Genomic DNA, 25949 nt, shown 5'->3' with positions numbered 1-25949 from the left:
TATCCCAAATACGGACTTGGGCTGAGAGAAATGTTAGTTTGAGACTAGGAGCCAGGTTCATGTTTTGTAGTTCATGAATTTGTTTTGACGGTGACGGCTGATTATAAATATATATATTTTTTAATCTTCAGGAAAGTGGAGAGCCTCAAAAATCTATTGTAAGAGGTAAGTGCAAGTTGGAAAATGACTAGAAAATTAGTTGTTAGATTCCCACCCCCCCCATATTGTGGATGTTAGGGACTGAAAATAATGTGGTGGTTTGAAGGGGGATAGGGTGGGGAGAAGAAGTCATCTTTTAAGTAATTTGCTTACTAGGTCTGATAAACTAGTTATGAATTATTTCTTAGGTTTAGGAAGTATGCTCTTTGAACCTCTCCAGCTGAGGTAAAACGTATTTACAGACACAATGAACTGTAAATTATTATCTTTTGTCTGAGTTTTTATAATTGTTTGCACAATGGAATGTAGAGTAAAACAGGAATTTCATTATTTGTACGGAAGGATGAACTACATTTAAAATTAGATTTTATAACACACTGGAAAACTTTAAAAGAAGCATTATAAATTGATAACCTGTAAGCTGACTGAAATGTAGCCTTTACCTGAGAAGATGAGGACTAATGTAGTAGAGCAAGTGTGTAACTTTCCTTTTTGTATTAATGATAATTTACATTAGTATATTCCAGAACCTAAATTAAAAGATTCATTTTGTTGTAAGTATCATTTGGCAAAAAGAGGTGGAGTTTGTTCTGAAATGTTAGTAAGGAGGTATTTATCAAGACTTAAGTTAAAAATTTTGATACTTGGTGTTTCACTCTTTGTCTTCCTATCTTTTTTGCAAGAGTGATACTATCTAGTCACAAAGAATACTTTCTGTTTTAGGTAGAATTCTGTAGTGTGAGTACCTGTGAACAAATCTCTGCTTTTGTGCAGGGTGGTGTGTGTGTGTGTGTTCCTGTGTGTATGTGTTTCTTCTTCTTATGTAACCAGCCTACTAGGGCTGTCTTAGAGAACTAATGGCTGATTTTGAATGGCCAGTAGGTGTCATTGTAGAATGCAACGAAGTTGCACATTGAGTGGGAAATTACCCAGTGATTTAAGAAACACTAGTCATAATTAGAATATAATAATAATTGGCTTATTATTTATGCATCATTAGAAGCCCAGTTTTCTGACATACTTAAGTATTGGAGTTGTTTATAAGGAATTTGAAACACTGGCTGTAAAGAAGTATCATTTTTGCTTTAAAATAGACGTTATTCAGAGCTTCTTAAATCCACCTCTTAAGCCATCTTGACATGCAGTAGGGACTTAAGATTGATTGTTTTTAATTCTCAGCTTTGGTGTTTAACAGTAGTTTATTAAACTCTGTAATGATTAAGATTTTCAGCTTGACTGAGCTTTATAATAGAAAAACCAATGCTGTTACATAATAAAAAGCTAAAATGATAAAACATGGACAGAAAGTCTCTAAACAAGTTATAATCTGGACCAAAAAAAGTACTTTGCTGTTGTTCTTTTAATTCAAGAACAGAGGAATTTCTGTCTTTCATTCCCTGTGGTTTCTTAGTTTTTTTGATGTCCAAAATAGCTTTTTTATATTTTTATCTGGCTAGTAGACTATGTGCCTTTCTCGGGATGATGAACTGAGTATTTGTCATTGTCTAAAATATAACATCATGAATTCTGGAGGGAGCTGACACAGAAAGCTCTGAAGGTGGCTTACAACTGGTGAGAATATAGCCCTTAACCTGCAGAGCCTTCTAAGCTCTTAGCTCTTTGTAGCTCTGGTCCTTTGTCTGCTGTTGATACAGTGTTAAAAAATAGAGTTGGACCTAATTCACAAATTCTCCTGAAGGTGGAGAGTTACATATGTATCAGAATAACCTGGGAGTTAAAAAAAAATAGGCATACACATATACCTATTGTATCACCTCCACTTCCCTTCAGAATCTCAGTGGTAGGAGGAACGTGAAGGGAGGTAGATACATCGTGAAGGAAAAAAAGATCTCCTAGGTAATATGGTTCTTCACTGGCTTCCACTTTAGAATTAGTGATCTAATTTATGGCTCTCATGTTTGTGGGATGAAATAGCAGCAGTATTCACTTGAAAGAAAGGCCTACTAAATCTACCAGTATTTTTATAGTTCAATAAAATTTCACCATTTTAATGTCATGGCCAGGCTAGATTTCCTGACCAGCAGCTAAAATTGTCAAAATAAAAATTGTCCTGAATGTTTTGGATTCGTTTTTTCTTGACAGCTGCTTTCCATAAACCAAAATAATTTCTTCCACAATTCAGACCTGTGCTAATTTGTACAGATGTTGAGTCATATCTTGTTTTTTTATTATCTCTGAAAGCTGTCTAGTTTTAGAATTAAATAGCACTGGAAAATACAAATTGGAAGTTTTCTTGATTAAAGTTCTTTTGGGATATTGCTAGGATACAATGAAAATGCACATTTATCTTTTGTGTAAATATTTACTAATATATATGTTAATATATGTTAAAACTTGAAACTGTGAGTGTGTTGAATATAGGCCCTTTTTAGGAATTCATGATCCAGTTGGGAAGGGTATGTGCTATGGTGAGTGCTGTGAATTGTGTAAGACTGATTCATAGACCTGTACCCCTGAAGCAAATAATACATTATATGTTAATTTAAAAAATGAAAGAAATTCATGGTCCATCTTTAACAAAGTCTAAACTTTTCTGTTTGGGTCTCTGCCGTGGAGACAAGTATAAGAAAAAGTAGATGAGTAGACTAATTTTGGAGAAAGATGTAAAAACTCAATTATGTAATGTATTAAGAGGTATGACTTTGATCACTTACAGAATTATAGTTCTTTCTAGGTTTGAAATATAACTGCTAAAAAAATTCATAAACTATGGTAAGTGACACCAATTTATTGAATGGCAAAGCATGGGTTACAAAATATTTATTTTGTTCTATGTAAAACACTTAACTCCCAGAAGTATTTGAATTCAGTTTATCTGTCACTTTTGTTATTATGGCCCCTTAACTCTTTTTTTTAAAATTGAGGTATAATTGACATAATCCTTGATTCCTGATAGTGCTTTGTCTTAATTTAGACTTTTGTTAGCTACCAAGATTTGTCATTTACTTCTTTAAATTCTTTTCCCCATATATTTTTTGAAAAAATATGTGGAGGGAGTTGTATGCTGAGTGGCAAATGAAACTAATCTTTTGATATGTCCTTTTGTATGGAGGATTAAAAACACTTTTTTAATCAGACTTTATATTTTAGAGCAGTTTTAGGTTAACAGTAAAATTGAGTGGGAGGTACAACAATATACCACATACCCACCCACACACATGTATAGCCTCTTCCATTATCAGTCTACCCCATAGAGTGGTACATTTGTTACAATTGATGAACCTAAATTGATATATCATTATCACCCAAAGTCCATAACTTACAGTAGGGTTTGGTCTTGGCCTTGTACATTGGACAAATGAAAAGTGACATGTATCCACCATTATGATTTTAAACAGAGTAGTAGTGAGGCTTTTTAACCAGCAAATATTCCTTTTGTAGTTTTTTTCTTTCTAAATGAAAAAGGGAGTGGGGAGTATACCTCTGTACTTTCTACTTGATGATTGTAAAATCTAAAGTTAGTATGAACTTGCAGTCTGTCACAGCACTTACTATTTATTGTTTGTGGGAAAAAAACTAGAAGGAACAAATGTTTCTGTTCAGAATTCTGTGGTCAAATCTCTTCTCATTATGTACCTTGTTCCTCAGATTTTATTTGCTCAGTTAGCCTCTAAATGTGATGATACTTAGGTCTGTCTTTAATCCAGAGCTTTTCCTTGATCTCTGGTTCCTGTTTTATAATCTAATTGCCTGCTAGATGAGGATGACTTGCAGGTCCCTCAAATACAGTATGTCTTAAAGTGAATTCATATTTTTATCTTTTATCATCTCATGTGCTGAAGCTGGAACCTGGTATTATCTTTGACAGTTTATTCATGTATCCTTCATCTCAACAATGCTGGCTTCTGTTGACTGTACCTTTTACTACTTTTTAAATTTCATTTACTTCTCTCAATTTCTACAGTCTTGAGAAGTACGAAGAGGGCGCCTGAGTGGCTCAGTGGGTTAAAGCCTCTGCCTTCGGCTCAGGTCATGATCCCAGGGTCCTGGGATCGAGCCCCGCATTGGGCTCTCTGCTCCGCAGGGAGCCTCCTTCCTCCTCTCTCTCTGCCTATCTCTCTGCCTCCTTGTGATCTCTGTCTGTCAAATAAATAAATAAAATCTTAAAAAAAAAAAAAAAAAAGAAGTACGAAGAGTTAGGACTTAGAGGTGTACTCTCTGGATTAGAATTCTGACTTCACATTTGTAGCCTCAATTTCTTTGTCGTTAAAAACAGAGTAGTACAACTGCACAGTTGCATTCTTGGGCATTTATTCCAGAGAAATTGAAACTTATATTCACATAAAAATCTGTACATGATCATAGCAACTTAATTCCTAATAACCCTAAACTGGAAACAATTCAGATGTTCTTCAAGGGAATGGTTAAACAAACTGGCACATTTTATACCATGGACCACTATGCAGCAATAAAAAAGAATTAACTGTTGATACATGCAATTTGGAAGAGTCTTAAGTGAAAAAAAGCCACTCTCAAAAGGTTATATACTCTATGATTCCATTTATATAATGTTCTTAAAATAACAAAATGATAGGCCTGAAGAGTAGATTAATGATTACTGGGAGTTAAAGATCAGGGAGAGGGGAGCCTTTTGATAGAACAGTCTGTATCTTGATTGTGGCAACAGTTACACAAATAAATATATATTTTTTTATATGTGTGTGTGTATATATATATATATATATAAAATAAAATTGTATAAAACTGCACACACAAGTGAGTGGCTTTATAACTGCTGATATCTGAATAACGTCTGTAGACTGTGCCAGTGTGAATTTCCTGATATTTTACCATATTTATGCAAGATGTTTCCATTGGGGGAAATTAGACCAAAGGTACCTGGGACCTCCTGGCGCATATTTTGGGAACTTCTTGTGAGTCTTTTTATTTAAAAAAAATAAAAATTTTATTTTAAAGGGTAATTAGATTAAATGAGCAAATGTAAGTAAGGTTCTTATTACAGTATTTAGTACATCATAAATACATAGTAAATGTAGTAGTAGTGGCCCCAGCAGCAGTGATAGTTCAGGCCTCTCATCTCTTTCTAGGCCTTTCACTAGGACCATTCCAACAGTCTTATGGGTCATCCTTGAGTCAGTCTTACCTCCTGCCAGTCCATTCTAGAGTGCAACCAGAGTGTTCTTTCTGAAGTACCTATCACATATTACTTACTTCATGCAAAATACTTCAGTGGCTCCCTGTTGTTCTTTCATACATTAATTTCTTTTCTTTCTTTTTTTTTTTTAAGATTCTTTATTTATTTATTTGATGGAGAGAAACGCAGTGAGAGAGGGAACACAAGCAGGGGGAGTGGGAGAGGGAGAAGGCTTCCCGCGGAGCAGGTAGCCTGATGTGGGGCTCTATCCCAGGACCCTGGGATCATGACCCGAGCTGAAGGCAGACGCTTAACGACCGAGCCACCCATGTGCCCCTAATTTTATTTTTTTAATCATAGTGAAATGAAGCATTGGAATCAGCATTACCTCGGGGATACTACAGTAGGTGAATTGAAGATAAAAACAGAAAAATCTTGAGTGATTTTTCTCATCTTAAGGAACTATTAAGTATTGTTATTTTAAAGTTGGGATTTTGTTTGTTTTAGTTTTTTGTGGTTTTTGGTATTGGTGCCCAACACACTGCACCAAAACTTAATGGCTTAGGGCAAAGAGATTTATTGTTTTTCATCGTCTTTAGGTTAACTGAGAAGTTCCTCTGTTGGTTTCACTTGGCTCTCTCATGTAGTTGACTCTGCCTGGAGAATTGACTGAGTTGGAAGGTCCAGGGTGTCCTCACTCACATGTTTGCACTTGGTGCTAGCTGTCATTAAAGTGTGGCTTCTCATTCTCTAGTAGGCTAGTCTGGCAATCTTACATGGCATTTTCAGGGTAGCATTCTTTTTTTTTTTTTTTTTCTTTTTAAAGATTTTATTTATTTATTTGACACACAGAGAAAGATCACAAGTAGGTAGAGAGGCAGGCAGAGAGAGAGGGGGAAGCACGCTCCCTGCTAAGCAGAGAGCCTGACGCAGGCCTCGATTCCAGGACTCTGAGATCATGACCTGAGCCAAAAACAAAGGCTTAACCCTCTGAGCCACCCAGGTGTCCCCCCCCCTTTTTTTTAAAGATTTTATTTATTTAGTTGAGAGAGAGAGAGCACAAGCAGAGGGAGCAGCAGAGGGAGAGGGAGAAGTAGGCTCGCTGCCGAGCAGGGAGCCCAATGTGGGGCTCGATCCCAGGACCCTGGGATCTTGATCTGAGCCAAAGGCATACACTTAACCGACTGAGCCACCCAGGCACCCCTCGGTAGCATTTTGAAAAGGTGAAGGTAGAAGCTGCAGGGCTCCAACTCTTTAGGGCTTAGCCTCTGGAACTTACATGATGTCCCTTCCATCACATTCTGTTGGTTAAAGCAACTCGCAAACCTAGCCTAAATTCAGGGGAATGGAGAAATGGAAAAAGAACTCTGTCTCTCTAAGTTTGGGCCGCTATAATAAAGTATGATAGACTAGGTGGCTTAAACAACAATTTATTTCTCACAGTTCTGGAGGCTGGGAAGTCCAAGATCAATGTGCCAGCAAATTGTTTTTCTACTGAGAGCTCACTTCCTGGTTCAGAGATGGCTGTCCTCTCATTGTGTTATCAGATGGCAAAAGGGGTAAGAGCTCTCTGGGGTCTCTTTTCTAAGTGTATACATCCCATTTATGGGTGCTCTACCCCTATGATGTAATCACATCCCAAAGGCCCCACCTCTTAATACCATTATATTGAGGGTTAGTTAGTATTTCAATATATAAATTTTGGTGAGACACAGACATTCAAATTATTTCCTATTTTGATGTAAGGATGGAAAATAGTCCAAAGAAAATGGTACATTCACTAAGAATTTGAAACATTGAGACTTAACAAGTACAAATAACATAAGTATAATATAAAGTTGTTAAATGGCAAGCGAGGTAGGGCAGGTTCAAAATATTTATGAGGTACAGTAGTCTGTATAATATATGGGAAATCAACCTTATTTGATTGTTGTGCATACAACAATATTACCTGAAAACTTGAAGGGTTATTCTATAGAAAGGTTACTGAACAGTTTTTAAACAGCTGATTGAACATCTTTCATCAAAATATTTATTTTTCCTAACCTCTTATTTTCATATAACTTGGTCTTGGCAGTGACAGTTTTATAAGTCACGTTACTTTTCTAGAACATAACTCCTAAATGTTGGCAAGAAATTACAGTACTGCATTATGAAATCTTGTCACTGTACCAAGCTACTATAAACACCCCTCCAGCTGAGCTATAATGGTGCATAGAGTATAGGCTCCTTGTTTTATCTTGCTTCCTAGTCTGTCCCGTTTCTGTGGAAATGTCTTACATTTTATCATCATCAAGTTGAAGCAGAGCTGAGATGGCTGTTGGCACCTTAGACCACAGATTGTTGATAAGTCTCTTTTTCACCTTATCAATGAGGAATTGTGTTTAGCTGCTAGAAACAGATAAGAAATAATCATTGCTTAAACAAGATGGAAGTTCATTTCTTTGTCTTGTGGAAAAAAAAATCAGAAATTGACAGTTTAAGACTAATAAGGCACGTCCACAAAGTTATCAAGAATCCAGGCTCCTCCTATCTTTTTCCTGTGCCATTTTTAGCATGTGGCTTCCATTCTCAAGGACACAGGATGGTTACTGGATATCCTGTCATCACATCCAAGTTCATGGCAAAGGGAAGGAAGAAGAAAGGCAGAGAACACAAGGGCACACCTCTCATCTTTTAAGAAGCCTTTCTAGGATTATTCACACAGTACTTCCTCTGATCTCATTTACCAGAACTTAGTCATTTGGCCATATTTGGTTACAAGTGAGGTTCAGAAATAGTTGAGCATTTAGACTATATCAGTGGGGGTGCAGGTAGGCATCTGTATTGGGTGGGAACTAGGAGTCTGCTGTGCTTGCTTCTCTCTGCCGAGTCTGCTGCTGACTGCCCTGTTGTTGCTGTTAAGGGGTTCATCCAGTATACTTGAATAAGTGCTATGTACTAGGCCTTGTTAGGAACTGGAAATGCAAACACAACGGAGTAGTAGTCCCTGCCCTAGAGAAGCTGTAGTTTAAGAATAGGACTAATAAGCCTGTACACAGGTTTCTGGGAATGAAAAGTATTAAGTACTGTTATATAATTAAGTAATGAAAAGTATTAAGTACTATTCTGCCTACTGCATCGATTTACAAGGGGCTTAAGATGGAGAGGGAGAGGTCATTGCTTTGAAAGAGTAATAGTAATGAAAAGAAATCAGCTGTTCTCTGCTTCCTAGGGGAGAGGAATGAAGGCTGTTTTCCTTCTCCACACGCCGGAGAAAGAGGTCCTAAAGGGATCACTCTAGGGAAACCTGGGTGGCTTAGTTGGTTAAGCATCTGCCTTCAGCATTGGTCATGATCCCAGGGTCCTAGGACTGAGCCCCACGTCGAGTTCCTTGCCCAATATTAGAATCACTCTTGATGTTTTGTGTGCTTAAGAAGAGAGACTGTTGTTGGAAACTTTTATTTTTCCAAAATGAGGCAGAAGCTCTTTAGCCAGAGATATGTGGCATGAAGTAGTGATGAGTATCAATGATTTTGGTGTCTGCAACAACTGTAATTTGATGTGAAACCAACTGTGATACCTGTTTGTGACCCAAGACACAGAAAATGCTGTGCATTTTTTTGTTTTATTGTTTTGCTTACGTTTATAATAAAATGAAATGATAAAATTTAGAGATTAATAATAAGAATGATATGGGGTGCTTGGGTGGCTCAGTTTGGTTAGTGACCAACTTTTGGTTTTGGCTAGGGTCATGATCTCTGGATTGGTGAGATGGAGCCCCACGTCAGCCTCCATGCTCAGTGGGGAGTCTGCTTGAAGAGTCTCTCCCTCTGCCCCTCCCCCTTCTCGTGCATGCTCTCTCTCTAAAATAAATACATAAATCTTTAAAAAAACATATAAAAATAGAAAGAATGATACAGTTTTCTTCCTATCAAAGTTTATGAGTTTGATTCACAGTTTCCAGGGGGTCTGTGGATTCTAGGTTGAGAATTTGTGAATGAGGGGAAAAGAAGGGCTTTGAATGGATACTGGGTTGTATGCTAAGAAAGGCTTTGAAGAGAAAGTGACTGTCTATCTGAGTCTTAAAAGAATAAGGTGGTTGGCTAGAGGGTAGTTGAAAGGCATTCTAGAGAGGAGGAGAGTAGCTTAAGAAAATGCATGGAGGTGTGAGATAGCTTGCCATGTCATGGAATTGTAGGTTAACATTGATGAAGGACATCTCTGTCGAGCCAGGGCATAATTTCTGTTCCTACTGACTGGGTCAGTTTTTTCATGAGCAGATTAAGCAAGTACAGTGACAGAGCCTGTGTAGCCAGTCCTTAGATAGGTACCTCTGTTCGTCTTTCTGCTCAGCTATGGTGAACATGTAAATCTGCCTACTGGGAGGATTTCCTTTTTCTCATGTGTTTCAGGACCACCTCTGTGCCAGGGTAATGCCTGCATCTCCTGTGGAACCATGTGTAAACCAGGCCAGAATTTTTCTTTCTTGATCATACGGGACTCTGCAAGTTCATAGATTAAGGGAATGTTGACATTTAATAGGGTATTTGAGCCATTTGTGTGCCATGGGTATTTGAGTAGGCTATTTGCTATTTGTTTTTAAGGTTTATTTTTGCTTTCAGGGCCATGCTAACCTTATATGTAACCTTTCATAGTCAGAATCAGCAACTTCTGTAGTGGTAATAATGATTTCAAATAATGATTTTAAAATTTTAAAAAAAGAAAAAAGATTTGTGTTTTCTCATGTAAAGCGTTGCAAGTCTGGGTGACTGCAGGGCAGCTATTTTCCATATGATGGGTCTGCAGTACATCTTTATATTTTTCTCTGCTTCTGTTGTCATAGTGGCAAGGGAAGAGCAATCTGGAGAGTACCTACTGGCAATTAAATGCTTCCCCAGGAATCATTTCTGCTCTCTGGTCAAAGCAAGTCATGGGGTCACATCTGACTTAAAGAAGGTAGAGGACTATCATCTCATGTGCCCTAAAGGATAGCAAGAGCTAATGTCTGGTACAGTGTCACTTCCACTTAATGATGGAGATGCTGCTAGCACATTCCACTTTATGGCTTGGTGGGTTAGAACACCCAGTTCTTTAGGATAGATCAGGTCATACGGCCACTTTGGTGCCCCATGGTCATTCTCTATCAGGACCCAAAAGCCAGGCAAGGAGTTCTTTCTTAAAAGTAGCATAATCGGGCGCCTGGGTGGCTCAGTGGGTTAAGCCGCTGCCTTCGGCTCAGGTCATGATCTCAGGGTCCTGGGATCGAGTCCCGCATCGGGCTCTCTGCTCAGTGGGGAGCCTGCTTTCTCCTCTCTCTGTCTGCCTCTCTGCCTACTTGTGATCTCTCTCTGTCAAATAAATAAATAAAATCTTAAAAAAAAAAAAATTAAAAAAAAAAAGTAGCATAATCATCTATAGAAGGGGGCAAAGCTTTATTCTTTCAGAATCACAAAGCAGTGATTCTCAGGGTGCCTGGGTGGCTCATTTGGTTAAGTGTCCAACTCTTGGTTTTAGGCTCAGGTCATGATCTCAGGGTCATGAGATTGAGCCCCTGTCAGGCTCCACACACAGCATGGAGTTGACTTGGGATTCTCCTTCTTCACTTGCTCATGCTATCCGTCTCTCTCCCTCTCTCTCTTTCTCTCTCTCTCTCTCTCTGTCTCTCTCTCTCTAATATTTTTAAAGCAGTGATGCTCATCCAGGGGCAATACTGTTTCCCAAGAGATATTTGGCGATGTTGGTAGACATTTTATCACCCCTTGGGAGTGGTGCTACTTGTATCGAGTGGGGGAAAAGCCAGAGATGCTGCTAAACATCCTTCCACAGGACAGCCCCTTATAACGTCAGGAGTGACCAGTCTGCTAATTGTACCAGTGTTGAGAAACCCTCTTCTCTGTGGGGCTTTATGCCTAGTGGTTTGTGTTGTGATTCTCTTATCAGGGCTGATTGGTAGCTTTATATAGCTGCTTTATCATCTACCAGAGACATTTCAGACACCACTGAGTTTGCTGGATCTTAAGGCCCAAATAACAGAGTGTCTTGCCCTGCCACATTGGCCTGCATCACTGCCTTGTCACATCATGGGCCCCATTTAAAGCTAACAGCTTATTGGCTATTCAAGAAATGGGACAGAGCAGCGCTTTAAAATAATGGTTTATTTCCAGAATTTAAAGAGGTCCACCAAGGACCATGTTTTTTTCTAAGTGGTGGTGATGGACTAAGTCATGGCAGCATGTCCTTAATTTTGAAGAGAATGTCTTGGCATATTCTAGACACTAGATCCCTAGAGACTTCATCAAGGTCTCAGGTTCTTAAATTATTATGTGATTCTCCACTCTCTGGCATGCCTGTATCTTTCCAAGGTATCTTACTAACCAGGTAAAATAAGCATGATGTTCTCAGTGTCATGAACAAGTATAATATCCTGTGGGTTCGTGAGATGTTCAGAGTTCTTGTAGTCTAGACTGATAAGACATGGCTTCACCAAGTGACCTTGTGCAAGTGATTTAACCTGTCAGTGACAGTTTCTTCATCTAGAAGTTGGGGATAAGGACAGTGCCAACCATATTGGGTTTTTATAAACAGATGAATTTTTAAAAATGCTTAGAGGATGCCTGGTTGGCTCAGTCAGTAGGGCATGTGACTCTGGATCTCAGGGTTCTGCGTTTGAGTCCCACGTTGGGTGTAGAGATTACTTAAAAATAAAATCTCCTGGGACGCCTGGGTGGCTCAGTGGGTTAAAGCCTCTGCCTTCTGCTCAGGTCATGATCCCAGGGTCCTGGGATCAAGCCCCACATCCGGCTCTCTGCTCCGCGGGGAGCCTCCTTCCTCCTCTCTGCCTGCCTCTCCGCCTACTTGTGATCTCTGTCTGTCAAATAAATAAAGTCTTAAAAAACAAAACAAAAAGCATAATGCTATAAAGAAAAAAAGATTGACAGATGTGACTGTTTTCTTAATTTGTAAATCTAAAGTTTAAAGATAAACTCCTTTGTATACATTTAATTATATTTAAAATTAGAAACAGTACATCTGTTTTCTTGTAGTATTCCAAAAGAAGTAATGGTCATGACGAGAGGAAAGGAAGAAATATTTAGGCACTTAGATGCCTGCCGCTACTCTGTCCTCCTCTCTCCAGTTTCCTGCTTTCTCTTTGTCCTGCTAGCTCTAGATTATAGTTAAAAATGCTTAACTCGCGGGGTGCCTGGGTGGCTCGGTCCGGTAAGCCTCTGCCTTGAGCTCAGGGTCCTAATTCCAGGGTCCTGGGATCAGGTCCCACATTGGGCTCCTTGCTCAGTGAGGAGCGTGCCTCTCCCTCAAATATTTTTTGCCTTCAGGAAGAGCTTCTCCTGAACTTTGTCAGTTAACTAGGTAAGGAAGAGAATTATTTAGAGGTAAGAATGCCACCAAACCTAGATACTGCTGCCTTCCTTGACTCTTTAAATACCAAGTATTTTTAAAAGTTATTTGTTATTTGAAAGATTTTTTCTAAAATTCATCGTAATTTCCTGGAATAAGTTGTTTTTAAGGCATGCCCATCTTTACACCCAGAATATGGTCTCTATTAGTTCCCACTGAAAGGAGCAAGGCTTCCGTAGAGAAATGTTTGATCCTAAGTCTAGGGCAAGAACTGTACAAGATGAGCCTGTGACTTCTAGTTGTATCAGGAAGTTAGAAGACTATTGTCATTTACTAGGTTTATGTCAAAAGAGCTTTTGAGCTGTGTTGGGGGTTCCCATGACCAGTTCCAAGTTTCATGATTTGTTAGAATCACTCAAGAGTCATTATACTCAGTTATACTTTATTACTGTGAAATGACAAAAATTAGCAAAACAAAAGACATACAAGGTGAAATCTGGAAGAAACCAGGTGCGAGCTTAACAAGAGTCCTTTCCCAGTGGAGTTGAACAGGATGCTTTTAATTTCTCCAGTAATGAGTTGTGACAACATGTGTAAGATGTTGCCTACTAGGGAAGATCTTTTGAGCCTAGATGTCTGTGGTTTTTATTGGGATCAGTTATACATACCATAATTAATGAAGTTTCAGACCTCCTAAAGAAAACCTGATTTTACCATAGTCCTGTTGTTCATATAGACTACTTCGACAGACTGATGCAGTTTGATTCAAGGCCACAGGAATGCAGAACACTTACCAGAACGTTTCAGGAGTTCATTTTCCAGGAGCTGTTAGAGTTGAATGTGTTGACCCAAAATTATGTTGAAGGCTAACCCCCATTCCCTCAGAATTTGACCCTATTTGGAAATAGGGTCATTGCAAATGTAATTAGATAAGATGAAGTCATACTGGAGGAGCATGGACCTTTAATCCAGTATGAGTGGTGTCTTTCTAAGAAGAGGAGAGAAGACACAGGCACAGTAAGAAGATAGCAGTGTAACGACAGAGACAGCGGTTGGCCTGGGAATACCAAGGATTGCTGGCAACTCCAGAACCTGAAAAGACAAGGAAGGATTCTCTGCAAGTTTCAGAGGAAGTATGGCCCTGCTGACATCTTGATTTTAGATTTCTAGCGCCCAGCAGAACTGTGAGATGATAAATTTATGCTGTTTTAATCCATGCAGTTTATGGAACGGTGTTATGGCAGCCTTAGGAAAATAATACACTAACCAGTGGCCACAGTAACAAACCCTTTTTGGGAATGTGCAAGGTTTGAACGGTAGGCTTGCTGAATTAACTATTGCCTTGACAGGAGTCAAGCATGAAAAGGCTTCCACTGGGCAAAGATGGGACAGTTTGAGTATTGGTAAGAATAATAACTATAGTGGGTTGAAACATACCAAGTATATTTAGCCCATGAGTTTATAATGATACTTAAAGCAAAACTAATTGCGTACCAGTAGAGGATCCTTGTTAACCAACTCATTTTGGAAGCTGGTTAAAAAAAAAAAGGTGGGGGGAAACATTAAGCATTTATCCCATCTTTCCTGTAAAAATGCTATCTATTACTAAGTAACCAAATACTAGATAGAGAAATTTCTCTTTCTAGAAATATTCCAGCTAATTAAAGAAGAAAGAATAATAGAATTAGGTAATTATTTATAACCATTTGGTAATCTCTAAGGAACCTTAGGCTGCTAATATCACAGAACGTGACAACCAGATGTTATAAAGCTACAGACAATATGAATGGTTCCCACTCCCCCAAAATAAACCTAATCTGGTCAAACTGCTATATCCAACCACAATCTATAAGAGCTACAGAAGGCAGAGGAATATATTAAATCATCATAAGGGTGTAGTCAGCCAAATCCAGACATGTGGAAAATGGTAAATAACTGTTTTCTTCAACAAATAAATTACAAGATAGATACACACAACTGTAGATTAAAAGAGATTTAAGAGATGTCATCCAGGGGCGCCTGGGTGGCTCAGTCGTTAAACTTGTCTGACTTCAGCTCAGAGTCCTGGGATCCAGCCCGGAATCAGGCTCTCTGCTTGGCAGGAGGCCTGCTCCTCCTTCTCCCACTCACCTTGGTTGTGTTCTCTCTCTCTCTCTCAAATAATAAATAAAATCTTAAAAAAAAAAAAAAAAGATGTCATCCAGTCCTGATATGTGAACTTCATTTGGATACTGATTCAGTGTTTTTAAAAATTGGCATAACTGTAAATTTGAACATCAGTTGGGTATATTTGATTATATTAAGGAATTACTATCGCCCTCGACCCGCAAGGACAACAAGAAGCCTGGTTCGGATGCATCTTCTCTCTCTTTATTTCCGCAAGTCTACACACTTATATACGCTTACATGACCAATCAGTGAACAGGGTACAGGAGGGAGCGAATCAGGCTGTGCACCTAAACGAACAACTTCGCTAGCAACCAATGCTGTTTACTTCCTCTTTGGGCGTTCTGCTTAGTCTCACAAGGCAATCCTAACCTGGCAACTAGCCAGGCGCCATCTTTTAATGGCGGAGGCCGCCCTGGCCAGGGGCCTGCCTCGGACAATTACTTTAAAATTTCTTATATGTGGACGCCTGGGTGGCTCAGTTGGTTAAGCCTGCCTTTGGCTCAGGTCATGATCCCAGGGTCCTGGGATCGAGCCCCACATCGGGCTCCTTGCTCAGCGGGGAGCCTCCTTCTCTCTCTGCCTCTGCTCTGCCGCTCTGCCTGCTTGTATTCTCTCTCTCTCTGACAAATAAATAAATAAATAAAATCAAAAAAATAAATTTCTTAAATGTAACGATATTCTGGCTATTTTTAAAAAATATTTTTTAAAATTTTATTTGAGAGTGCATGTGAGAAAGCAGAATTTGTGGGGAGGGAGACAGAGGAAGAAGAGTAAATTGGGCTTCCCACTGAGCAGGGAGCCTAACGTGGGGCTAAATCCCAGGGACCTGAGCAGAAGGCAGGCGCTTAACCAACTGAGCCACCTAGACATCCCTCTTTTTTTTTGTTTTTTCCTCGTTTTTTAATGTAAGCATTTATAACTCCAGATTTCCTTGTTAGCACCACTTTTGTTGCATCTCATAAGTTTTGTATATTAGCTGTTTATTTTCATTTGTCTCAAATATTTTACAATTTATTTTGTGATTTCTTCTTTGACTTCTTGGTTGTTTTAAAGTATGTTGTTTAATTTGCACAAGTCTGTGGATTTTCCCAATTCTCTTCATTTCTAACTTCTTCCTATTATGATCACAGGAAGTACTGTGTGTGATAACCTGTTTTTCTTAAATTTACTGAAACTTAACTTGTGGCCTAGCATGTGATCCATCCTGGAAAATGACCCAGTTATACTTGAAGAATATATCTGCTTTTGTTGGGTAGAGTGTTCTGTATACATGTGTCAGATCTTGTTGGATTATTGTGTTGTTTATATCCTCTGTTTGCCTTATTTCTTTTTGTGGGGTACTGAAGTCTCCAGATATTATAGAACTATTTCTCTCTTTACTTCTGTCGGATTTGCCTCATATATTTTGATGGTCTCTCATTAGGTGCATAAATATTTGTTATGTCTTCTTGCTGTATTGATCTTTTATAAGTCCTCCTTTGTCTCTTTTTTGAATTAAAGGTTATTTTATCAGTTAGTAGTATAGCTATCTTTGATCTCTTTTAGTTACTATTTGCATGGATTATCTTTTTGTATTCTTCTGCTTTCAATCTGTTTGTGTCCTTGGATCTCAAGTGACTCTTGTAGACAGCATATTGTTGGATCATGTGTTTTTATTGTTCTGCAAAACTTCTTAGTCTTTTTGAAGAATTTAATCCGTTTACATTGATTGTAATTACTGATAAGGATTTCTATAGTTTTGCTATTTGTTTTCTGTATATTTTATCACTTTTTTCCCTCATTTTGTATTACTTTTGCATTTAGTTGATTTTCTTAGTGAAATGTTTACATTTCTCATTTTCTTTTGTGTATATTCTGCAGCTGTGTGTGTGTGTTTGTGGTTACTATGGGGATTGCATTTAACATCCTAAAGTTAAAACACTGTAATTTGAATTTATACTAACTTCAATAACATACAAAAATTCTGCTTCTTTGCTGGTCTGTTCCCACCCCTTTCAGTTGTTGATTGTATCTTTGTACATTGTGTGCTCCAAAACATAAGCGAATTCTTTTACTCCATGCACTTGACAACAAAGTAAACGTCAAGGTTGGTAACTGTACATTACCTCTGAAATTACTCATATCAGAGAGATCCTATGATAATTGTCTTTATCTGATTGACTTATTTCGCTAGCAGAATACCCTCTAGTTCTATCCATATTGTTGCAAATGGCAACATTCCTTTTTTTTTTTTTTGGATGGCTGTGTAACATTCCATTGTGTATATACCACATCTTTATCCATTTCTCTCTTGATGGACATCTGGGTTCTTTCCATAGTTTGGCTATTGTGGACATTGCTGGGTACAAGTGCTCCTTCAGATCACAAAGATATAAATGTTGTATCTTTGGGGTAAATACTTGGTAGTGCTAATGCTAAGTTGCACTATTTTCAACTTTTTGAGGAAGCTCCATTCTGTTTTGCAGAGTGGTACACCAGCTTGCAGTCCCATCAACAGTGTAGGAGGAATCCCCTTTCTCCACATCCTGACCAACATCTTTCATTCCCTGAGTGGCTAATTTTAGTCATTCTGACAGGTATGAGGTGGTATCTCTTTGTGGTTTTGATTTTTATTTCCCTGATGCCAAACGATGAGCATTTTTTCATGTGTTTGTTGACTGTTTGTATGTCTTTGGAGAAGTGTCTGTTCGGGTCTTCTACCCATTTCTGGATTGGATTATTTGTTCATGGGGTGTTAAGTTAGATAAAATATAGATTTTGGATACTAGGCCTTTATCCGATAAGACATTTGCAAATATCTTCTCCCATTCCACTGGTCGTCTTTTGATTTTGTTGACTGTTTCCTTTGCTGTGCAGAAGTTTGTTTTTTTTTGTTTTTTTTTTAAGATTTTATTTATTTATTTGAGAACGAGACAGAACATGAGACTGGAGAAGGCCAGGGGGGAGAATCAGACTCCCTGTGGAGCTGGGAGCCCGATGTGGGACTCGATCCCAGGACTCTGGGATCATGACCCGAACTGAAGGCAGTTGCTCAACCAACTGAGCCACCCAGGCGCCCTTTGTGCGGAATCTTTTTACCCTGATGAGGTCCTAATAGTTCATTTTTGCCTTTGTCTCCCTTGCCTTTGAAGATGTGTCTATCAAGAAGTTGCTGTAGCCACGGTCACAGAGGTTGCTGCCTGTGTTCTCCTCTAGGATTTTGATGGATTCCTGTCTCATGTTTAGGTCTTTCATCCATTTTAAGTCTATAAAGCATATGATGTAAGGAAATGGTCTAGTTTCGTTTTTCTGCATGTGGCTGTCTGAATTTTCCCAACATCACTTGTTGAAAAGATTGTCTTTTTTCCACTGGATATTGTTTCCTCCTTTGTCAAAGATTAGTTGGTTGAATAGGTGAGAGTCCATTTCTGAGTTCTGTATTCTGTTCCATTGATTTAATGTGTCTGCTTTTGATCCAGTACAATACTGTCTTGATGATTACAGCTTTGTAATAGAGGTTGAAATCCAGAATTGTGGTGCCATCAGCTTTGGTTTTCTTTTTCAACATTCCTTTGGCTATTCAGGATCTTTTCTGGTTCCATACAAATTTTAGGATTATTTGTTCCAGCTCTGTGAAAAAAGTGGATGGTATTTTGATGGGGATTGTATTGAATGTATAGATTGCTCTGGGTAGTATAGACAGTTTAACAATATTTTTTCTTCCAGTCCATGAGCTTGGAACGTTTTTCCATATTTGTGTCTTCAGTATCTTTCATGACTGTTCAATAGTTTTCTCAGTACAGATCCTTTGCCTCTTCGGTTAGGTTTATTCTTAGGTGTCTTGTGGTTTTTCGTGTGATTGTAAGTGGGATTGACTCCTTAGTTTCTTTTCGCTCTCATTGTTAGTGTGTGTAAGTGCAACTGATTCCTGTGCATTGATTTTATATCCTGCCACTTGCTGAATTACTGTATGAGTTCTAACGATTTGGGGGTGTTGCCTCTTGGGTTTTCCACACAAAGTAACATGTCATCTGCAAAGAGTGAGAGTAGGACTTCTTTGCTGATTGGGATGCCTTTTATTTATTTTTGTTGTCTGATTGCTGAGCCTAGGATTTCTGGTACTATGTTGAACAACAGTGGTGTTAGTGGACATCCCTGCATTGTTCCTGATCTTAGGGAAAAGGTCTCAGCCTTTCCCCATCGAGAATGGTATTTGCTATGGGCTTTTTGTAGATGGCTTTTATGATATTGAGGTATGTTCCCTCTGTCCCTATACAGTGAAGAGTTTTAATCAAGAAAGGATCGTGTACTTTGTCAAATGCTTTTTCTGCATCAATTGAGAGGTTCATATAGTTCTTGTCCTTTCTTTTATTAATGTAGTGTATCTCATTGATTGATTTGTGGATGTTGAACCACCCTTGCAGCCCAGGAATAAATCCCACATGGTGGTGGTGAATAATCCCTTTAATATGTTGTTGGATCCTATTGGCTAGTATTTTGTGAGAATTTTTGTATCCATGTTCATCAGTGCTGTTGTTCTGTAATTCTCCTTTTTGATGGGGTCTTTGTCTGATTTTGGAATCAAGGTGATGCTGGGCTCATAGGGAGAGTTTGGAAGTTTTTCTTTCATTTCTATTTTTGAAACAGCTTCAGAAGAATAGATATTAGTTCTTTTTTTTTTTTTTAAAGATTTTATTTATTTATTTGAAAGACTGAGATCACAAGTAGGCAAAGAGGCAGGCAGAGAGAAAGAGGGGGAAGCAGGCTTCCTGCTGAGCAGAGAGCAGGACCCTGGGATCATGACCTGAGCTAAAGGCAGAGACTTTAACCCACTGAACCACCCAGGTACCCCTAGGTATTAGTTCTTCTTTAAATGTTTGTTAGAATTCCCCTTGGAAGCCATCCAGCCCTAACTCTTGTTTAGGAGATTTTTGATTACTGCTTCAGTTTCCTTGCTGGTTTTGGGTCTGTTCAGGTTTTCTTTTTCTTCCTGTTTCAGTTCAGGTAGTTTATATGTCTCTAAGAATACATCTATTTCTTCCAGATTGCCTAGTTTGTTGGTGTATATTTGCTCATGATATATTCTTATAGTTGTTTGTATTTCTTTGGTGTTGGTTGTGATCTCTCCTCCTTGATTCATGATTTTATTTATTCGAGTCCTTTCTCTTTTCTTCTTGATCTTGGTAAGTCTGGATAGGGGTTTATCAATCTTATTCTTTCAAAGAACCAGCTCCTAGTTTTGTTGATCTGTTCTACTGGCCTTTGGCTTCTTTTTCATTGATTTCTATACTGATATTTATTTATTCATTCATTCATTCATTTAAGAGATTTTATTTATTTACTTATTTGACATAGAGAGAGAGAGATCACACATAGGCAGAGAGGCAGGCAGAGAGGGAGGGGGAAGCAGGCCCCTTGCTGAGCAGAGAGCCTGATGTGGGGCTCCATTCCAAGGCCCTGACATCATGACCTGAGCTGAAGGCAGAGGCTTAACCCATTAAGCCACCCAGGCACCCCTCTGCTCTGATCTTTATTATTTCTCTTTCCCTTCTGGTTTTAGGCTTTATTTGCTGTTCTTTCTCCAGCCCCTTTAGGTATAATTTTAGGTTGTGTATTTGAGAACTTTTTTGATCTTGATAGATGTTTGTATTGCCATATACTTCCCCTTAGGACTGTCTTTGCTGTATTCCAAAGGTTTTGAACAGTTGTGTTTTCATTTTTACTTCCATTATTTTTTTTAATTCTTTAACTTTCTGGTTGACCCATTCATTCTTTAGTAGGGTGCTCTTTAACCTCTATGTATTTGAGTTCTTTCCAAATTTCCTCTTGTGATTGAGTTCAAGTTTCAAAGCACTGTGGTCTGAAAGTATGCAGGGAGTGATCCCAGTCTTTTTATTCTGATAGAGATCTGATTTGTGATCCTATATGTGATCTCTTCTGGAGAATGTTCCCTGTGCACTTGAGAAGAATGGGGATTCCGTTGCTTTTCGATGGAATGCTCCGAATATATCTCTGAAGTCTATCTGGTCCAATGTGTTATTCAAAGCCCTTGTTTCCTTGTGATCTGCTTAGATGATCTGTCCATTGCAGTGAGGGGTTTTTTTAAGTCCTCTACTATTATTGTATTATAATCAGTGTGTTTCTTTAATTTTGTTAGTAATTGATTTATATAATTGCTCCCATGTTAAGGGCATAAATATTTACAATTGTTGGATCTTCTTGTTGGATAGATCCGCTAATTATGATATAATGTTCTTCCTCATCTCTTGTTACAGTCTTTGGTTTAAAATCTAATTTGTCCAATATAAAGATTGCCACCCCAGCTTTCTTTTGGTGTCCATTAGCATGATATATGGCTTTCCACCCCCTCACTTTCAATCTGGAGATGTCTCTTTGGGTCTAAAATGAGTCTCTTGCAGACAGCATACCTATGGGTCTTGCTTTTTTATCCAATCTGATACCCTTTATCTTTTGATTGGGGCATTTAGCCCATTTACATTCAGAGTTACTATTGAAACATGGGAATTTAGTGCCATTGTATTACCTTTGAAGTCACCATTTCTGTATATTATCTACGTTCCTTTCTGGTCTGTGTTATTTTTGGGGTCTCTCGTCTCTTAAGGGTTCCCCTTTAATATTACTTACAGGGCTGGTTTAGTGATCACAAATTCTTTTAGTTCTTTTTTGTCCTGGAAGGTTTTTATTCTCTCCTTCTATTTTGAATGACAGCCTTGCTGGATCAAATATTCTTGGCTGCATATTTTTCTCATTAGGACTCCTCCACCTAGATTTTTTTTTTTAAGATTTTATTTATTTGAGAGAGAGTGAGAGAGACTATGAGAGGGGAGAAGGTCAGAAGGAGAAGTAGACTCCCCATGGAGCTGGGAGCCCAATGCGGGACTCAATCCCAGGACTCTGGGATCACAACGTGAGCTGAAGGCAGTGTCTTAATCAACTGAGCCAAGCAGGTGCCCCCCACGCCCTAAATTTTTAAAGGATGTTTTTTGCTAGGTAGTTAGAGGATATTTACTGTATTCTATATTAGTAGTTATTTTCTTTTGTCCTTTAACTGTCATTCTGTTATGTCCCGGTTTCTTTTGTTTCTGTTGAGAAATTTGCTGTCAGTCTTACTGTTTCTTTGAAGGTCAACTAAATTTTTTCTTGAATTTCTATGAATTTTTCTTTTCCTTCACTCCTTCCTTTCATAGTTTAATTATGATATTGTAGCATGGTTTTCCTTGAGTATGTTCTGCTTGAAGTTGGCAGAGTATATTGAATCTCTGAATTGATTTCTTTCATCAGTTTTGTAAAATTTTGTTATTCCCTTTTTGAATATTGGTTATATCTCCTCTCTTGTCTGGGACTTCGGTTGTATGTATATTAGACATTTTGATCATGTCTTCCATTTCTCTTGAACCTCTCCTCTAACTTTTCCCCTAACTTCTACTCTTCTTTCTGTCTTCTTTCCTACTTTCTTTCTCTTACTATAGTTCAGTATTTCTTACCGACTTAGTCTAATAATTGTATGGTCTGCTGTGTCCAGTTTGCTATAAATCCAGTATATTGAGTTCTTAATTACATATATTTTGTTTTTCAGTTCTACAGTGTACATTTAATTATTTCTATATATCCTAATTCATTGGTGAAATTTTTCATTTCATCAGTTTTGTCCATTTTCTCCTCTATTTTCTTTAGTATGTTATTCAGAATTATTTACAGTTGTCCTTGTGTGTTAAATCTTACTCGATCATCTGTGGATCTGACTCTGTGTAGTTTTCTCTTAATTATTGGTCATATATTTATCACTTAGCATATTTAGTAATTTTTTATTGTATGCTAGACCTTCTGTATGAAAGAACATTGAATATGAAAGAACATATTTAGTAATTTTTTATTGTATCCCAGACCTTATGTATGAAAGAACAGAAGAGGCTTCAGATAGTGTTACCTTCCTGATATGTTTTTTTCTGTTGTTCAAATGACTGAGGGACTTATTTTTTTCCAGTTTATCAGGAGTTGAGCTGTGTTAAAGTATAATAAAACTCCATTTCCTATACTTTTTTTTTTCTTAAATTGAGAACCTAGTGAATAACTGTTTCATTAACCCTGAAAGATTGTTGGAGACCCATCTCTACAGAGATTCACAGTATAGCTTTCAAGACTGCCAGCTTACACTGCTTCAAAATCTGACAATTGTCTTGGTGGCTCAGAATTCCCAAGGTACAAAAAGAGTTTCCTTGGGGTTCCTGGCTGGCTCAGTTGGTAAAGCATGCGACTCTTGATCCTCAGAGTTGAGTTCAAGCCCCATGTTGGGTGTAGAGATTACTTAAAAATAAAATACTAAGAAAAGGGAAACAGTGAGTTTCCTTGAAATCAAATATCCCTTCTCAAAGTATGACCAGCTCCTGGTGTGTCTTTCTAGAGATATTATATTAGTCCTTTTCAAGTTTTTTAACCCACAGAAATCAGGAAATGAAAATCGTATGTGACAGTCAGTAGATAAGAGCTAACAAATCAGCTGCTATCATTCTATTAGGAGGCCCTGATGCATCTTTAGTTTGAAAAACATCAGAGACTTTGCAGATGATAATGTAACTTAACTCCAAGAGAATTTTATTGCATTATTTGTATTTTTTAAAATCACATTTTGTTAATGAACATTTTGGGGTATTTTAGAATTTAAAGTTCTGAATCAAAATGGTAGAGCATAATGTCAGCAACTACTTGAAAATAGTTTTTACTTTATGAGGAAACTATACTTTTAGCAATTTGAAAAGGATTCCTCTGATCAAAAAGCTTTTATATGTTTTGTACTCAAATTTCAAGTAATAGCATTTTCTGTGTTCTTTTAAAAAAATGATAAAATTTCAGTTCTGTTAATCTTACCCAAAATGATTTTATAGCCATTGATACTTACTTTAAGTTTGATGTTATACTGCATATTGAAATTTTAATGAGTGTTTGTACATGTATGTATGAGAGTGATATCACTGTAACATGTTTCAAAAGTTGGATTCATAGAATTTTTGACCGAAAAGGACTTAATTTTATAGATAATTCAAGTGAAGCTCCAGAATATTTAGGTTACCTACTAAAGGTCTTATGGATAATTAATGGGAAATTTGAAACTAAAACTGAGACTCCTTTTCCCCAAATCTAGTATTTTTAAAATTAGGTTTGATGATGGTACATAAGTATATGTTGGTTATTATAGAAGGTTTTTTAATCCTTCATTATTTCTAAAAATAGATAATTGTGTTATAAATGTTTTTTATTAAAGTTGTTTTTGTTACATTTCTAAGAATACCATCTCAGTATTTCATAGTTTTCAATTTTTTTTTTTATAGCGCTGGAAAATAAGTCTCAACAAATGAATTCCACACTTGAATTCTGCCGCATTCCTGTGCCACCTCCTCCTTTAGAAAACTGATCTTAGAACAGAGGTAAAATTATGGAATTTAACTTTTTAAAGGGTAAAGAATGAGTTTTCCTCACAATTAGACGTGTTAGAATTTTTGGTTATCTTTCGTGCGTAGCTTCTACTTATTTAGCAGTTTTACCTAAGAGACTTGAAATAATCACATCTTAATTATTGCCCTGAGTTTTACTTTTGAAAGTGTTTCCTTTTTAATAGTTGTGCCTTTTAACCTTGTTGCCAGGTATTTATAGTTATTGAATAATTGAATATATTCTGCAAAATCATATTATGTAGCTACACTGAGATAAGTGCTGTCCAATAGAATTTCTGTGATGATGTCCATGTTCTATGTCTGTGCTCTCCAGTATGGGAGACAGTCGCCACATATAGCTCCTGAGCACTTGAAATGTAGCTAGTGCAACGAAGGAATTGAATCTTTAAATATTATTTTATTTAAATTCATTTAAATTTAAATAGCCACATGTAGCTATTGATATATATATCAATATATCATATCAATATGAATATCAATATATTGATATTGATATATTAAAGAAGTTGTTATTTATAATAATCGTGTGTCTTTGAATGCTTAAATTTCAGAATTATACCTTGAAATATTTTCATAGTTGTTGGCCTAGTTTGTAAAACCACTTTTTACTATTTTATATGTTTTGCTGATAATTGTATAGCTTTGTTTATCCAATAACGTTGGTCTACTAGAAATGCTTGAGAGCAGTTTTCATAATTAGTTTTTCTCACTGATGTATTATTTAATCTTTAAAAAAAAACCTTTGAGAAAAATAAAATATGATGAAAACAGGGAGGAAGGCAAACCATAAGAGACACTGAAGTCTAGGAAATGCACTGAGGTTTGTTGGAGGGGAGGTAGGTGGGGGAGAAGACGTAATTGGATGATGCACATTAAGGAGGGCACTTGATATAATGAACACTGGGCGTTATATGCACTGATGAATCACTAAATTCTACCCTGGTAACTAGTAATAGACTATATGTTAACTAAATTGCATTTAAGGAAAGAGAAAAAAAACCTTTGATGTAGGTACTTCTGTTATTCTCTCTTTATTATTTATTTTTTGTTGTTGTTGTTAAAATTTTATTTATTTTTTTGACAGAGAGAGACACAGCGAGAGAGGGAACACAAGCAGGGGGAGTGGGAGAGGGAGAAGCAGTCTCCCCGCTGAGCAGGGAGCGCAGTCCAGGGCTTGATCCCAGGGCCCTGGGTCATCACCTGAGCCGAAGGCAGATGCTTAATGACTAAGCCACCCAGATGCCCTATTATCCCCTTTTTATAAATGAGGAATCTGAGGCCATAAATCAGTAAAATTAATAAGTTACTTTTCCTCTGATACATAGTTTGTAGGTCATAGAATTGGAATTCAAACTCAGGCAATCTAGTGCCCATACTGTAACCATTAGGCTCTACTGCCTCTTATAATATCATTTTCTGTAAATTGACAGTTTGTTGGGGAGAAAAAAAAATACATGCTTACTGTCAGCTAAGACATAGTCTCTACACATGTAGGCAATGGAAAGCTTATTATTCTTGGATGAGTTCTGTAATTTTGCTTTCTGGCAAATAGTTATTGACTTCTTTCAGATCATGTTCCAGCAGTTTATTATTTTGCTCATTATGTTGTCTTCAGGGCTTGCTAATAAAAGTTGCCATTAGTGTGGTCACCAAAAGGATAACTATTTTCTGTGATATCTTTTTGCTTTTAAGATTTTATTATTTTTTTAAGTAGTCTC

General features: G+C 37.5%; 1 protein-coding gene across 12 annotated transcripts in view; it reads left to right on the top strand.

Annotated features, from left to right (window-relative positions):
• FAM126B (family with sequence similarity 126 member B) overlaps positions 1-25949 on the top strand; it is a 69425-nt gene that overhangs the window by 955 nt on the left and 42521 nt on the right. For 5 of the 12 annotated variants that reach the window (XM_032354392.1, XM_032354398.1, XM_032354386.1 and 2 more), the window contains exons 2-3: positions 132-165; positions 24109-24204. The gene's annotated coding sequence lies outside the window, so the exon portion shown is untranslated. Of the gene's footprint in view, positions 1-131; positions 166-2844; positions 2893-17247; positions 17359-24108; positions 24205-25949 lie in introns of all 12 variants that reach the window. The other 7 variants (XM_032354394.1, XM_032354387.1, XM_032354393.1 and 4 more) reach the window with 4 other exon arrangements.

This window comes from Mustela erminea, chromosome 8 (genome assembly GCF_009829155.1).
Source record: "Mustela erminea isolate mMusErm1 chromosome 8, mMusErm1.Pri, whole genome shotgun sequence".
NCBI classification, from domain to species: domain Eukaryota; kingdom Metazoa; phylum Chordata; class Mammalia; order Carnivora; family Mustelidae; genus Mustela; species Mustela erminea.
This window is presented reverse-complemented; position numbering and strand designations above follow the sequence as displayed.